The sequence below is a fragment of the Cibotium barometz genome, chromosome 1, assembly GCF_041138505.1.
Source record: "Cibotium barometz isolate CiBa-2024 chromosome 1, ASM4113850v1, whole genome shotgun sequence".
Taxonomy (NCBI): Eukaryota; Viridiplantae; Streptophyta; class Polypodiopsida; order Cyatheales; family Cibotiaceae; genus Cibotium; species Cibotium barometz.
In genome coordinates, this window is record NC_141046.1 from 46,513,355 (window position 1) to 46,526,343 (window position 12,989).

Below are 12,989 nucleotides of genomic sequence, written 5' to 3' on the forward strand. Positions count from 1 at the left end.
TGCTTAGGTTTATGCATAAACTAATCTTTATGCTAAAAGTGTAATTTTAAGCATTTTCAATTCATAGAAGATGTGGGGAAGTTATGGCAAAGTTTTATTATTAGAAAATGAAGGTTTATGCATAAATAATTTTTATTCTAAAAGAGAAACTTTGAGTATTATCATTTCATAGAAAATGCGAGGAAACTATGGTAGAATTTTTATCATTAAAAAATAAATACTTTGTCTTGAGGATACAAATCCACCAACCAATTCCATTGATTAGAGATTTGATGAAGACTCTCTCATAAGTGAGCATAGATCCATCAATCCCTAAGGATTTCTCAAATGTATACTTAGCATGGATCCACCAATCCCTAATGATTTCTCGAATGTGTAAATAGCATGAGGCCATCCTGGAGGAATGAAAACAAGTGAACTTGCCTCAGCTGTAAAGCTGAATTGTGCGGGAGGTAATGTATGCTTGCCTTCTTGCATACATTTTTCCAAATGGCCATAGTGTTAACATCATTTGGGTCCCAAAATACCAAGTTTTTTTCCCTTCCACTTATCCCATCCATCCTAGAGTGCACATGGGATCTATATGTCATGCACTAAAGAATCCTTTATCACTTTAAATGATGCAAACTTTTGAATCATGCTTTCCTTTTTTAATAGATTCTAGGAAGTCAAGATATATATCATCCCTAAAAATTTGGATATCCCTCTAGATCTTAAAGCATTGAATTGTCTTTTGAAATGGAATGGTCATAGAATGCATGTTTCCATTTTTATCTAGTGCAATAACTTGATTGCCTCCCATATGCTCTTGAACATGGTCTTGAAAGGTATTTGGACATGCTAGTACACTAGGAAGGAAAGAGTTGATACAATTAGAAACAAGAGTTAGTTTAAAAAGTGGCCTATGCACGAGCCCCTTCGATTTCTCTGGAACTTCATATGACATCCTTGCCATATATAGCTGAAATCATACATATAAGATTATGTAAAAGCCTTAACAAGTCTAGACAATCTCTCTCTCTCTCTCTCTCTCTCTCTCTCTCTCTCTCTCTCTCTCTCTCTCTCTCTCTCTCTCTCTCTCTCTCTCTCTGTTTGTGTGTGTGGAGAATTCTTTAAGAGAGGCTAACTTGATGAGTGTAGAGACTTCTTTAAGAAAGTCGACTCTTGTGCGCAAAGACTATCATGCACAAGCACTTCAAATTAAGAAAAAGAAAAAAACACCAATGTACTTAAGAATGCATATTATTAAAGAGAGTAAACTATCCATTTCACTTGGCCTTGGTGAAGAACTCTTTGCCGTTTAACTATCCACCTCAAAATTCTTGTTACACAACAACTCCAATGCCTCCAAGATCTTTCTTCCACTTGTGAACCTTCCATATTTTTTCATTTTTTCCATCACATTTCAAGAATGCTAACTTCACTTCTTCTCCATTATGGTTTACTTCTCTCACCACAGCACATTCTAGACTACAATTTTTATCAATACTTTTTTGCACTTTGACAATGCCATGGGATTCCAACCAAGGTGGCACATTTCCTACTAATCCATATCTAAGTAATCTACTTCATTGTTGCAAATCCTTTACCGATATGCAATTAGTTTTTGCTCTGAGCACAAAGATAGAGAATAGAACTTATGTAACAATGAAGAAATTGGTCTAATGCTATCCCAATCAAATGCAAGGTGAATCTTTTTTTCCAAAATACCCATTCTTGTGATGGCATCTATAAGCAAGTGTTCATCACCACCATCTCCAACCACACATTGCTTATAATACTCTCTCCACCAAAGAAGAGTATTCTCTCTCCATTATATTGCATAGAGAATAAACAAGTAATGCGTGCCTTCCAATGGCCTACATTATCTTGTGGTGTTTGTTCTCCATCTACCTTAACTACCACGTCATCGTCACCAATATTGTATAGGTCTCCATTGTAAAATACACTTTTATAGCATGTTACTTGGAGTGCATCTAAGCTTTCATTGATAATATTCCAAAAGTGCCTTGCATATCTTATCTCATCTATGCTTACATCACGAATTTCACGTCTCTATCTTAATGCCCTTATTCTTTATCACACTTTCACAATAATAATCTTGTGTATATTTTCTCATATCACTCCATAATTTTTTAGCCTTAATAGCTTATGAAACCTCAAAAATTCCATCTTTATGCCATGGCAAACACACAAGATTTTCATGGTGAGCCACCACAAAACCACTTGGGGTAACTAGAACCTCGTGCAATTCTAGTAGCAATCTTTCATTAGGTAATAGATGATCTCTATCAAATTTCATGGCTTTATAGGCTTTGGTGAAAAGAAATGGCTATAGTGATGTACATAAGTCACCTCATTGTTGATATTATTAGTTTTAATCGCAACATAAGAAGACACATTATGCTCAAAGGTATAACACCAAAAGAGATCATGTAGACCATGCCTTACAACATCATCTAAGATCTCTCATTACCTGTAAAGATATAATTAAATTAATTAGACTTAATAATAACATGTAAAAGATATATAAAAACTATCAAAAAAGTTTGAATGTTCTGGAATGCCTTCCACTACACGCAGGACATATGGCAAGCACCATTGGATAAACTTTTGCTTTTCTTCGGCTTTGAAACTCTCAAAGTACTTGCTAGGAGACTTAGGCCATCAACCATACCGAATTGTAGGTGGCACTACTTTGAATACTGCATCATCGATTTCTTTCTTCATAGAATTACTATAATTCTTTGAAAATAAAGAAGAAATATACTTCTTGAAAATATTCAAAGAGGATATATGCATGACATAATACACTAGATCAAGTGATAAATCAAAACCATAGAGATCATATAGCCTCCGTAGGATAGATTCACCCGACAACCCTGCTTTTCTTTAAGTAGCTTCTCTATCATTAGCTATGTATTCTCTCTTTGCTTCCTCAATAGCTTCCACCATCTCTGAAATGTCTCTTTTTTCAGGTGGATATCTTGCTTGAAATCTATTTTGGTCATATACATAACGACCTATAAATCTTGGATTACTATTATCTAAGGTAGCTATAGATTTATCCCTTCGACAAAATGATTGCCCTCCATCTTTGAAAAGACCAAGTTTACATTGTGCTGGGTGATCCCCAGTAACCATCATAACCATAGCTCTTATCTTATATTCCCTTTTTTCCTCATGTGGATGCTCGAAAATTCTTTCAAAAAAGGGATAATTATAGACCACATCAATACCATCAATGAATAAGCTTTCAAGTTCTTCTACTAATGGCTTAAAAAATGTACCAAAAACATCACCTGAATTACGAATATTTTTTTTACAACTAAAAGGTATAAATAAAATCGGTAAAACTCTTAAGCTTGAACCATATGTAGCATTTCAAATCTTCATTTCAACAACTCCACGATCTTTTTGAGTTGGATGCTTGAAAACCATCCCAATGTAACGATAAGGAAAAATTTCTTGGATCTCCCTTGCATGTTTTCTTTGAAGTTTGAATCGGTAGACGACATTACTTACATACAAAATTATACTCTTGGCAATCCTTCATCCATGATGTTGGTAATATATTTAAAATATTCTTTTGAGGAAAGGTGGTGTATTTCTTTTTGCAACATGGATTTGCATAAACAACAGGCAACTCATAAAAAAGCATTTGGATTCCAAAAGTCTTGAATGTCTCGACATTTAGATCCATCCCAAAAATCATGAATGCTTTCTAATTGTTCGCATGAGTCTTTGCCTAACCATCTTTGTTTCATGCGCCACATACTCATAAAGTCATGACAAAGGCTTCTACTTAACTAGCAATTTGAGTTGTTCACCAATAGAAATGTAATCAAATTCTAGCATTTCTTTTCTTGAAGCACCACAAATATTACACTTCTCACAACAAGTTCCACAATTGCGCTTGAGTTTCTTTTTATTACCTTCTCAATTACAATTACAGTAGACACTATTTCTAATATAATTATCCTCATTACTAGGATAAAGTAGCTTAGGCTTATGAATATTTCCATCTACTCCCATGCATATCTTGTATCGTTGTATGCACAACATTCTAAGGCCTTTAAACAATGAATTTAGTTGGTCCCAACAAGCAAGAACTTGAATACCATCAAGATCTCCATCCCAAGATGACGGTAGTTGCACTAACAATTTACTAAGAGACTCTTTTTTAGCAATTCCACTTTTAGAGTTGACTCTTGATCCTCCCATATCTCCGACTAGCAAATGAAGCATATTATTTTGTAAATCAATTGAGACTTGATGATCATCCCAAAGAGATTGAAGGCTACAATTCTTTCTATTATCTTGTCCTCCAAGCTAATACCTTGTGACTCCTCCTGCATACTAGTAGGTTCATGTGAACTCTAGGTTTATATTTGGAGGGATCTCTTCTTCATCAATGTTCTCAAAGCATGTATTCTCATGTATTGAAGCCACATTCATTTCAATATCTCTTTGGTTAGGTGTATCTCTCAGGGAGACAATTCTAGGTTACCTCTAAGTCTAATAAATCTATTCTTTAACTTTTGGTGCCTTGAAAATGTAGATGGAGGAACATTGCATTCTCCACCATGACAATACAAATTGCAATCACACCAAATCTTTCTTTGCCTTTGAGGCCTTGAAGGAGAGTTTCTTTGCCTCATTTGAGGCCTTATAGGGAGAGTTTAAATTTCTTTGATTGTTTTGTTCTCTTTCAACATTTCCAACTAGTAAAACACTTGGTTGTGCTTCTTGAGACTGCCTTGGAACAGGCTTGATAGACATTTCCAATTAAATCATGATGGCAATGCTCATAAAAAGTACTTTTACTAACAAGCTGCCATCCTTGATTTGTTCGTCTACATTTGTAATTACAAGCGTATCTAATCCTTGAGGTTGTACGAGACATAAGCTCCATCTATATTAAATTAATAAGTTTATAAAGTTTTACAAAAACACAAAAGACATACCAATAGTATGATCAAAATGTTCACATATAACCAGAGTATGTAATCTTTACAAAAATAAAGGTGTACACATCTTATGGTCGCCCAGAGCCGGGGTTGGGTCTCCCACGAGGTCCCAACTCCCTAATCAATGAGTCTTTGTGGTGGTGAAGCTCTAGTAGGAACAGGCCTAGGCACCACTTGGCTGGATAATCCATGAGCATGGATAAGGGTCCAAACCCGTCTTTAAAGAGAATCAGATAATGGAACCTCCCTTGGATCTCATAATATACAGTTCAATGCTAATAATATTTAAGGATGATGTATTTGTGTTAAGTGAAATAGGTTTCTAAACTTTCTCCTCACATAGGAGTTTGGAGCCATATGGACAAACTTTATCATTAAATTGTGTAAGGTCACCATCATGTGCTTAAAACTCAAATGTTTTATGTGGCTCAACCTTGAGTGGGGTGTACCATTGATGGGCTCTTTCTTGAGACAGAAATTGTGAAAAAGAATACAGCCAAAAGAATACAGCCTAATTTGAAGATGAAAAAAAATGTTTGAGTTCATCTTCCAAGGCCTTGTCAACAATCCACATCTTTTTCCTTGTCAACAATCCACATCTTTTTGTTTATTCAATATTAAGTAGTTTTGTTTCAAGCCTTTTCATTTGAAAACCAAGAACATAGGCTTTGGGAAAAAATATTGAAAAAAGAACATTGCTAATATTAACCTGGATGTACTGTCTGCGCTCAGGTCGACACTCCCCAATCAGTTGGATGCGATCACAGCTACACAACGGGCAAGATGAAATTGGAAGAGCTTGGCTTGGTTGGTCACGACGATGAAATTAAATTGGCTATGGCTGTGGAACTTGTAAAAGAAAGATATGGCTATGGCCGCAGAAGAGTGGCTAGCTATGGGCGGAAGCTGAGTGCTAGCTTGCACTAGTAAAAAAAAAATTCAAAAAAAATGCAATTAACTGGCTGTGGCCCCGATCCTACTAGCAGCAGCTCAATGCGCGAATGCTGTACGTGAAAAGCTCACGACATACAGGGCAGCAGCTATGGCAGGAGCTCAATCGGCAAGGCAGCCAACGCAACAATGTCTATACGGCTAGCTACTTGCAGCAAGAAATGGGCAGCTAGCACAGTCGAAGGACGTAGAGCCAATCAACTTGCAGCAAGTAGCACAGTACTCAAAGGCAGAGCCAATCGACACGCAAAGGCTATGGCGGAAGAAACTAGCGCCTGCTTGCAGCAAGAAATAGGCAGCTATGGTGGGCGGAAGAAACTGGCGCCTGCTTGCAACAAGAAACTGGCTATGGCAGAATGGTTGGTCAAGCAGGAAGAAGGGTATCGACAGGCCGGTAGCATGCGCAGCAGCGTTTTCTTTGTTTTTTTTTTATAGCTATAGTATATTAATGTTGGATTAATTCCCGGAACACTAATTCCTAACGGACGGCCACGATGGATCCTCCATCATCTTTTGCTCTTCCTTGTATTTTAAATATTCTCCCCTTCTTTCTTCCTCATCACTACAATTTCTTGTAGATGCCCTATGCCTCCTACCCAAATGCTACTAGGATACATTCCAATCCTAATGCTATTAGTGTTGTCTTTTGCACTCCTCTTAGTCTCTTTTACTCCCTTACCTTGCCAACCTTGTCTAGAGGGGGTCCTTTGTTATGCCTTTTTTTGTTGTTCGAAACCAAGTTAATAGGTGTAAGGTTCCCCCCTTCCAAAAATAGGGGAAACACTTAAGATAGTCCACTAAATCTTATCTTGGAGAAAATTTCCTACTCATCGACACCTTGACTATGCAAAGATTCAAGGATACGATTCATGGGTAAGACCTAGTTCTATCCCGCAGGGGGAGCGTGGTCTTCTAAAAATCAAATCACCCATAGGGTAATTGATCATAATTTGGGCAACTCCTAGTCTTAATTCCTAGAGACAACGCTTTTTTCCTCATCCATGCAAGGCACAGCCGCTCGCCTAGTCTTCTAGAATAGAATTGTCCGAGAACCTATTTATCTAATGTAGGGCTTTCACTTAATATGTTGGAAAGCTACCTGACTAATCGGGTCCACCGGTCCCTAGGATGGTGCTGTCGGGGCATTCCATCCTCCCACTTCCACCCTACTCACGCGTCAATTTGTTTTCTAATTAATCCTACAACATTGTTTGACATACATAAACATGTTCCTTAATTAAGGCCCTTTTCACAAGGTTTATTAAAACAGCCTTTTTCTATAGTACAATAATGCCAAAGACAAGATTTATAAAAAAAAGTTTATACATAAATCAATTCCATACAAGCCAAACCGGTTCTCTTATTCTTTTCCTTTATACTGCTGATGATCTAGAATTCGGCCTTCCAGTCTTTACATGCTAGGCAAAACTGTACGGGACCATACACCTCATTGTCGGTCGTTAGCGAGGACTCAAACTAGCCTGTCGCCCTCTCAGGCTCCATCGCTCGATCCTCCCGCCCCTCAGAGGGATGTCTACGCACTAGGGTGGGCTAATTCACCGCACTAGCCTGGGCCCTCAAAACTAGGTAGCATCACAATCACTCGCCTCAATCGATGAACCTCATTCTCCCAATGGTATGAGGGATACCATGGGCCAACTTTGGGCCTTACTAACGTCTCCGTCGTCCGGCTACACAAGCACAAGAACAGGGAAGCATCAAGGCAGGGAGAAGTTGTACCTGTACCTTAATTTAACCAAGATAACAATCCATTTACTCAACTAAACCATAGGACTAGAATCCATGTTACCTTCTTAAGAAAACAATCCTTTTCACAAAGATTTTTGCATTTCAACTTGAGATTGCGTAAGACATTCTTTATTTAAGGCATATGCTATTGTTTAAAAGAATACAAACTTTAACTAGTAAATCAATCAAATGGATCACTATTAACAATTAATAGAGAAGCCAGGGCCATACCTTAACCCCTAAGAATGATATGTAATTGAAAAACAAAATATGTATATAGCTTATAGAAATTTGTCGTTTATCGTTACCTTTGCTCGATAACAAGAGCTTTAGAACTTGACATATGAGAATAGAGTCTTCTAATACCTTCTCTTATGATTGAAATCATCCGATCATCCCCAAGATTTATCTCCTCTTACTCGTACTGTGACTTTTCTCTCTTTCGGAGGTCTATGGCAAAATAGCCTTCTCTTGTGCAGGGCTATGGCATACTATTCTTTCTTTAAAAGAAAAGCTATGGAGTTTTGGTCTCTTCCTCCAAAAGACCATAGCAATCTAAGCTTCTTTTCTAAGATATTAGATAAGAATGAAGGGATATGTACATCTCAAGCTCTAGGATTACCTTGAGACTACTTGTTGTCTTCTTACTGCTTTCCCTGTGTAGAGACCCTGACAGAATCAGCAAATTATTTTGGCCATAACTCTGATAAAAACTCACAATATGGTCATATAACCAGTCAAAAGAACTACAAGCTATCTATTCTAAAAGCCCACATGGATAGAATAGGCAAAAACATCTATAAATAGCCACAAACATGCTACCTTTAGAAACGGGTTATTTTTCCACATTTTTAGTATGCATGGACTCTAAATATGTAAAAGTACTCTAGATGTGACCTCTTATCACCTAAATTCGAAATTCTATTTTTGGAGATACTTATCTCTTAATAGAACTATTCTTGTCTTCTTATTTCTTTTAGGATTTTTGGAGCTAATATATTTATTCTAACACTTTCCTAATGTTTCTAGCCTTATTGTCTCACTCTTCTCTAAGTACACTCTCTTTCCTTACTAAAATCTATATTAAAAGAGACACATACATACATGGCTTGGGAGGGACCTTACAATCTCTCCCACTTAAAAGATTCGAGATGTCCTCATCTCGTGAGCTGGGGTAGTATCTAAGTAAATCCTCCTGTCTCTTTCAAAGTGGTGTCCCCACTAGGTAGTAGAAATCTTATTTTATCTAAACATTGTTCCAAGTCCCTTATTTCATGTGTTTGGCTTGTTCCAAGTCCCTTATTTCATGTGTTTGGCTTGTTTTGTTTTGCCTCCAAAATGTCTATTATTCTAAAGTTAATTGGCGTTATTATCCTAAGTTCATGCATCCATATACCTCTCAAATGCTATGAACCTTCAAATTCCTTATTCTATACCCCCATATAATATGGTACTTAACAAATTGTCATGGAGAAACGTAGGGAATCAATCCTTTACGCAATCTAACCTATGATAGCAATTTCATAATCTTAGTATCGTCTTGTAGAATACCTCTATTCATCATGCACATTACTTCACATGAATCTTGCACCAATCCTCTTCTATTTACTCATAGAAATACTTGTTGAATTCGGTTATCTTTAAATACTTGTTAAATTCCGTTATCTTTAAATACTTGTTGAATTCGGTTATCTTTAACCCAGCTATCCCTATTTCTTGACCTAATTTTTGCTCTAGCTCATGATTCCTTGTAGCCAGGGGTGGGCTTGACGTTCCTCTTGAATTAGGAGACCTCTTCTTGATTAACATGGAAGGACTCATGTCCTTCTCGACACTTTCTATATAAAAAACTTTATCACAGTCTCTGGCTATAATTATGGCTTCTGAAATAGAGGATAGTTTTACATTCTTGATGAGATTATTCAAAGGTAGATTAAGCTTCCAAATGAATCGATAGAGAAGAGTTACCTCATCCATCTCTAGAGCAAATCGGAGAAGTAACAAAAGTTTGGTGGTATTCTTTTAGGGTCTTCCTTTCTTGGGTTAGCTTCAAAAATTCATTCATTTTATCCTCTCAAAATCATGGAGGACAAAACTTGTCACGAAGGTGTAATTTCATGGCATCCCATAACTGATTCTGGTTATAGTGGTTAGATTGACAACAATGCTTCCAACTAATTTGGCATTTCTTACGATTTTTATACGCGAGCAAGGGTGAGCTTGCTTCTTTCATTGTATCCATTAAAAGTTCAAAACTATCAAATACTTTGAAGGCAATCAGGATTAATACATTTGAAGGCAGCCAGGATTAATACATCTGTACATCTAAGATCTTCATTTTTTTGAGAATTACACATCTGGTGCCTTGGGATTGACACATCCAAAGATTATCAGGATTGACACATCTGAGATGATTAGTTTTTTAAAAATTACACATCTAGTATCTCGCGATTAACACTTCTAAGAGCATGATCCTCTAGGAATTACACATCCGAGACCCATGTTGTCTGAGATGGGTTCAAGATCTTAGATGATTGTCCTAGTGTAAAGCATCCAATGGATGGCATTCACACGTCAACTATTCAAACCTTAATGGAATTATAATCTTAATAATTTGTAATATGCAAACTAATGAGATATATCCTGAAAATGTCTCTAAACAAAGTTTCGGTCTATCCTTCTATTCACTCTCACTAGTTTCTTACTTTGATCGCCCTATGTTTTTCCTCAAAAGGTTTTCTCCCCAATCTTATTTCTCAAATTTATTGTACAGATTTCTTGCGTGTGCATACAAGAACAATTTCATAGGATGATTGTCTCAACATGTGAGGCTATTCAAACCACTTCTATGGCCAGTAGAGATGATTGATTCGTCCTCATATGATAAACAATCACTTGTTTTAATCCCTTGACAGTTAACCTTTGAAAAACAAATCCTAGGAACTAAGATCGGCTCCAATACCACTTGTAAGGTTCCCCCCTTCCAAAAATAAGGGAAACACTTAAGATAGTCCACTAAGTCTTATCTTGAAGAAAATTTCCTACTCATCGACACCTTGACCATGCAAAGATTCAAGGATACGATTCATGGGTAAGACCTAGTTCTATCCCGCAGGGGGAGCGTGGTCTTCTAAAAATCAAATCACCCATAGGGTAATTGATCATAATTTAGGTAACTACTAATCTTGATTCCTAGAGATAACGCTTTTTTCCTCATCCATGCAAGGCACAGCCCGCTGGCCTAGTCTTCTAGAATAGAATTGTCCGAGAACCTATTTATCTAATGTAGGGCTTTCACTTAATATGTTGGAAAGCTACCCGACTAATCGGGTCCACCCGTCCGTAGGATGGTGCCGTCGAAGCATTCCATCCTCCAACTTTTCACCTCATGCATCAATTTGTTTTCTAATTAATCCTACCACACTATTTGACATAAATAAACATGTTTCTTAATTAAGGCCCTTTTCACAAGGTTTATTAAAACAGCCTTTTTCCACAGTATAATAATGCCAAAGACAAGATTTATAAAAAAAGTTTATACATGAATCAATTCCATACAAGTCAAACCGGTTCTCTTATTCTTTTCCTTTATACTGCGCCGATGATCTAGAATTCGGCCTTCCAGCCTCTACATGTTGGGCAAAACCCTACGGAACCATACACCTCATCATCGGCCGTTGGCGAGGACTCAAGCCGGCCTATCGCCCTCTCAGGCTCCATCGCTCGATCCTCCCGCCCCTCAGAGGGATGTCTATGCACTAGGGTGGCTAATTCACCACACTAGCCTGGGCCCTCAGAACTAGGCAACATCACAATCGCTCGCCTCAATCGACGAACCTCATTCTCCCAATGGTATGAGGGATACCATGGGCCAACTCCGGGCCTTACTAACGTCTCCACCGTCTGGCTACACAAGCACAAGAACGGGGAAGCGTCAAGGCAGGGAGAAGTTGTACCTATACCTTAATTTAACCAAGATAACAATCCATTTACTCAGCTAAACGATAGGACTAGAATCCATGTTACCTTCTTAAGAAAACAATCCTTTTCACAAAGATTTTTACATTTCAACTTGAGATTGCGCGATAAGACATTCTTTATTTAAGGCATATGCTATTGTTTAAAAGAATACAAACTTTAACTAGTAAATCAATCAAATAGATCACTATTAACAATTAATAGAGAAGCCGGGGCCATACCTAACCCCTAGGAATGATATGTAATTGAAAAACAAAATATGTATATAGCTTATAGAAATTTGTCGTTTATCGTTACCTTTTCTCGATAACAAGAGCTTTAGAACTTGACATATGAGAATAGAGTCTTCTAATACCTTCTCTTATGATTGAAATCATCCGATCATCCCCAAGATTTATCTCCTCTTACTCGTACTGTGACTTTTCTCTCTTTCGAAGGTCTATGGCAAAATAGCCTTCTCTTGTGCAGGGCTATGGCATACTATTCTTTCTTTAAAAGAAAAGCTATGGAGTTTTGGTCTCTTCCTCCAAAAGACCATAGCAATCTAAGCTTCTTTTCTAAGATATTAGATAAGAATGAAGGGATATGTACATCTCAAGCTCTAGGATTACCTTGAGGCTACTTGCTGCCTTCTTACAGTTTTCCCTGTGTAGAGACCCTGACAGAATCAGCAAATTATTTTGGCCATAACTCTCTGATAAAAACTCAAAATATGGTCATATAACCAGCCAAAAAAACCGCAAGCTATTTGCTCTAGAAGCTAGCACAAGTAGAATAGGCAAAAACGTCTGTATAGGGCCACAAACGCGCCATCTTTAGAAACGTGTTGCTTTTCCACATTTTTAGTATGCATGGACTCTAAATATGTAAAAGTACTCTAGATATGACCTCTTATCACCTAAATTCAAAATTCTATTTTTGGAGATACTTATCTCTTAATAGAACTATTCTTGTCTTCTTATTTCTTTTAGGATTTTTGGAGCTAATATTTTTATTCTAATACTTTCCTAATGTTTCTAGCCTTATTGTCTTACTCTTCTCTAAGTACACTCTCTTTCCTTATTGAAATCTATATTAAAAGAGACACATATATACATGGCTTGGGAGGGACCTTACAATAGGATGAAATGAAGAATCGTATGAATTATGTATCAAATAATATGGGGCATTGTGTCGTTGATGAGCATACACTGTTTAGGGTATGGAGTTTAGGGTTTAGGGTGTAGGGTCTTAGGTTAGGTTTAGGTGTATTTGGGGTTAGGGGTATAGGGTTTAGGTTTAGGGTTTAGGGTTTGGAGTCTAGGCTATAGGATTTAGAGGTTTAGGGTCTAGGGTTTGGGG